The sequence below is a fragment of the Polyodon spathula genome, chromosome 51, assembly GCF_017654505.1.
Source record: "Polyodon spathula isolate WHYD16114869_AA chromosome 51, ASM1765450v1, whole genome shotgun sequence".
Lineage (NCBI taxonomy): Eukaryota > Metazoa > Chordata > Actinopteri > Acipenseriformes > Polyodontidae > Polyodon > Polyodon spathula.
In genome coordinates, this window is record NC_054584.1 from 1,105,041 (window position 1) to 1,110,013 (window position 4,973).

Genomic DNA, 4,973 nt, shown 5'->3' on the forward strand with positions numbered 1-4,973 from the left:
GAGCGATTGTGAATACTGGGGATGGAAATCGGACTCCCACTGCATAGCAGTTTCAGCCATGCCAGGTTTTACTGCCAGCTTGATTAGCCACAGTGTGTACAGGTAACAAGCTCAGGTGTGTGTTAAACACCTAGTGAATCCAGGAATGGATCAGGCTGCTGTGCAGTGGGAGTCTTGATTGCCCTGCCTGTCAGTATAAGAGGAAGTTGTGGAAGCTGTTTGAAGGTGTGCTGCTCCTCTCTGCAGGCGGAGGAGCCAGCGCGAGGCCCTGGACTCGTCTCTGCGAGCCGAGGACCTGAGCTCCGAGGAGGAGGAGGATCAAGACTTCGACCCGGCTTCAATCACATCACTGCTGACCAAGAGCAACCTGAAGACCAGCTCCTGCTAGGACAGCAATTCACCCTGCACTGCAACCCTTACACTGCACTGCACCCCTGCAAGAACAGCCTTAACCCTCCAACACATCCCACCAAGAGAAACCTGCAGACCAGCCTTCACCCGTCAACATAGTGACACAGCGCCCCCTGCAGACCGGCTCCTGCCAGGACAGCCTTAACCCTCCACACCACAACCACTGTGCAGCCTTCAACCCCCCTGCTCTCCACCCTGCAATCCTGCTGCTGTGGGACCGGCCTTATACTGTCGCATGAATAATGCCAGAGAGCAACCTGGGACAGCTTTCACACCCAAGCCTTGAACCTTCAGCCTTCACCCCAAGAGCTACCTGCTCCCAGCGGGACCCGGTCCTGGGAAGACAGGGAGCCTTCACCCCTGAACTCTTCAACCAGCCTTGACCTTTCACCTCCTACCTGAGCAGCTCCCTAAAAACTGCTCGGTTTTTTCATTCTATATTTTTTTTTTTTTTTAGCTCAACACTATATTGCTATTGGCACACAGAATGTACTTCCTGCGCAGCAGTTATTGGGATCCCCACCTGAACCCATAAAACTGGAGCAGGAAGGTTCCTTTTTGAAAGCTGGCTGCGCAGGTTCTGTGATACGATTTAAAAAAAAAAACGATCTGGATCGTTTAGAAACCCGATTCTGGGCTGGCAGATGGAAACTGCAAAGTCTCGAGCGACTCTTTTTATTAGCAGACCTGGTTCAATAGATTCTCAGTAAAGCTTTGTGTTTTTTTTTTATAGGCTGTGTGTTTATGATATGCTGTACAGTTCTGGCCAAAGGTTTTGCCTCACCCTGTGGAATGAACTCGTTTCTTCTTCATGGAGTTGAGTGAAACGGAATGATGTTGCGTTTTCATTGTGAGTTACACACTGCTTTTGTAGTTTAGTGAAGTGAATTGAACAATGTGATTTTGAAATCTACCCTGAAATACTGTACTGCTGTTAATGTTTCTTTGATTGCTTGATAAATAAAATATCTGAATATGTTCATATTATTATTTTTTGAATGGTCTCAATCCTGAAATTCTTGGCGGTTCCAAACTTTTGGCCAGAGCTGTAAGTTTCAAGGCTGCTATGTTCCTTCTTTAGGTTATCAGCCTTAGAATAATAATAATGTCTGTGTAATTCTGAAACTGTCTGTTTGTGCTGGTGTTGATCAGCATGCCCCAGTGAAGCATGGTACAGCATATTAATAATCACACATTGCTAAACTAACCCCTAGACAGGTTCCCCACAGTAAAAGCACAGCAAAGTGTGATAAAGCACAGGGAAGCATTGTAAAGCACAGAGAGGTGTGGTAAAGCATAGGGAAGCATTGTAAAGCACAGAGAGGTCTGGTAAAGCACAGGGAAGCATTGTAAAGCACAGAGAGGTCTGGTAAAGCACAGGGAAGCATTGTAAAGCACAGAGAGGTCTGGTAAAGCACAGGGAAGCATTGTAAAGCACAGAGAGGTCTGGTAAAGCATAGGGAAGCATTGTAAAGCACAGAGAGGTCTGGTAAAGCATAGGGAAGCATTGTAAAGCACAGAGAGGTCTGGTAAAGCATAGGGAAGCATTGTAAAGCACAGAGAGGTCTGGTAAAGCATAGGGAAGCATTGTAAAGCACAGAGAGGTCTGGTAAAGCATAGGGAAGCATTGTAAAGCACAGAGAGGTCTGGTAAAGCACAGGGAAGCATTGTAAAGCACAGAGAGGTCTGGTAAAGCATAGGGAAGCATTGTAAAGCACAGAGAGGTCTGGTAAAGCACAGGGAAGCATTGTAAAGCACAGAGAGGTCTGGTAAAGCATAGGGAAGCATTGTAAAGCACAGAGAGGTCTGGTAAAGCATAGGGAAGCATTGTAAAGCACAGAGAGGTCTGGTAAAGCATAGGGAAGCATTGTAAAGCACAGAGAGGTCTGGTAAAGCACAGGGAAGCATTGTAAAGCACAGAGAGGTCTGGTAAAGCATAGGGAAGCATTGTAAAGCACAGAGAGGTCTGGTAAAGCATAGGGAAGCATTGTAAAGCACAGAGAGGTCTGGTAAAGCATAGGGAAGCATTGTAAAGCACAGAGAGGTGTGGTAAAGCACAGGGAAGCATTGTAAAGCACAGAGAGGTCTGGTAAAGCATAATAAACTGTGGGAAATGTACACTAACCATGGGACAAGCACAGGGTGGGACTGCAACAGCACCATGGCAAACTATTACAAGGGAAGCAACAGACCGGATCACAGACAGTGCTTGCACACAGCTGCCATACGATTCTTAAAGACGTGTGTTCATTGATATCTCAGCCCTCCTGTTTAACCTGGTGTGATGGGTCTCTTCTTATAAGGAGGATTTTTTTTAAAACTTTGTAATCTCCTTAGTCACCTTTTGACTTTTTTTTTTTGACAATTTTGTATTTTTCAAAAATTTCTTCTTTTTCTTCTTCTTCTTCTTCTTCTTCTTGATAATAATAATAATATTTTTTTTATCTTAAATGCAAACTTGAGTGTAATTGAGTACAGTGGGTTTATAGTCCTAGGGGCAGGGAAGTGTTTCAAATGATTCATGCAATATATATATATATACAGTATTTCACACAAATGTAATAATATCTGAATGTGCTTTGTTGTGTTGCATGAAAAACAAAATCTAAAAGTTTCTCTGAGATGCGCTGAACTTCCCCTGCAGAGACAATCCTGCACCGTGCCCCCCCTGCATCTGCAATGGTTTTTAATCAAATATATAAGAAGGTTAGTGATTTTGTACTAGGGTTTTTCCATCACATTTTACAGTAGTTTGTATTCCCTTGCACATGACAAAATCATACAACAGCAAGCACCTGCCTTTTGTGTAAAAGCAGCTCAGTCTGTGTGATTTTTATAAGAGTCTCCGTATTATAACAGAACTCGCTGTGTGCACTGTAGGTGACCGATGAGGGCTGAGCAGCTTGCAATGCAGTAAGAGACCAGCCCTATAATCCTAGTTTGTACTGAGATCTGCAAGACTGCTGCTTCGAGGGGCTAAAACTGGGGGCAAATTTAAAGGGCTCCTAGTCGGTTTTAAAACGCTGTAACTGTCAACCGTGTTTTTGTGTTGTCCTTGCCTTCAAAAGATTTATGCAAGAAATGTTTGTATATTATGATTTATTTTTAAAAATCAGAATTATTTTTTTATTTGCGATTTTGTTTTTTTTCTTTTACAATGGAAGTTTAGCCCCTCTAGTGCCGGGGTTAGTAAATAATGTTGAAGATTGCTTGAGGAATTCTTTAGCCCGGCTCTTGTATCCCCGTATTTGATTTATCTGCGAGCACTCGGCTATATGAATTTGTAGAAACTTTCAAAATAAAGAGGTTTTTTTTTTTTTTTTTGCCCGCATTTATTGGTCTGATTTCCCTGCATAGACTGGAGATAAATTCATGTTTAAAAATGTGTTTACAATATTCATCATTGGTCTGTTATATTTCTACGGGGGCTGACCTGTGTGTTTTTCGGATGGCTGCGTGATGCAGGTAAGCAATGGGGTGTGGCAACCCGGGTTCAACAGGAAACAGTCCTGTGGGTAGAATGTCCATCATACGACGGTATTGCCTGTGACGTGTAACACCTCCATTGGAGTTCAGAAATTCACCCGAATTACCTTTCAAGAGTATCCATCGTCAGGCATTCAACAAATCCATCCAGCAGCGCTTTCGATACCAGAACAAGAAACGACTGGGTGCAGCAGCAGCAGGGCTAGTGTGAGTTTCTAACCCTGCTCAAACTCCTGGCTCCTGATCATTGCAATATTAATAATAATAGACTTCATTGAGGGGAGCTCTGAACCCCAGGACTGGGTGCAGCAGCAGCAGGGCTAGTGTGAGTTTCTAACCCTGCTCAAACTCCTGGCTCCTGATCATTTCAATATTAATAACAGACTTCATTGAGGGGAGCTCTGAACCCCAGGACTGGGTGCAGCAGCAGCAGCAGGGCTAGTGTGAGTTTCTAACCCTGCTCAAACTCCTGGCTCCTGATCATTTCAATAACAGACTCCATGGAGTTTGAAAGCCAGCGTTGGCGTGTTCCTAACGCAGTGAAAGTCCTGCAGTGGCGAGGCTCTGCCCCGGTCTGCTTGCTGCTATGGTGCAATTAGGAGCTGTACTCGTGACTGGAATTTAGGGAACATTATCTCACCTGCGGTATTTTAATGGCAACCATGTGATGATGATAGCATCACACCCAGGTGTAATTAGAACCAAGCCTTCGCTAAACGTTTTCTTCAAGCGCTGTAATGAGCTGGCATCTCAACCCACTGGACTGAATGGAGAGGGCTGGACGCAGACCGCTCACCGTAGGGTGCAAGCTCCTTTCCATTCAGCTGAAGAGTGAGCTCTGGAATCAGGCGAGCCACAGGTCTCGCCAGCTATGAGGCGCCCTTTTACGCGTTGCTTTGCCACAAAATCAAATGCATTGCTTGCCTCGTTGTGTGCATGCATTAATTTCCAACTCGGGAATTACCCTGGCCTGCCGACTCTACTGAAAAGTAAAACGATACAGATTTATTTCTGCTCCGGCGAATAACGTGCAGAACGAAGAAGGCAGAAATAAAACGCATTGATAAGGGCTTTCA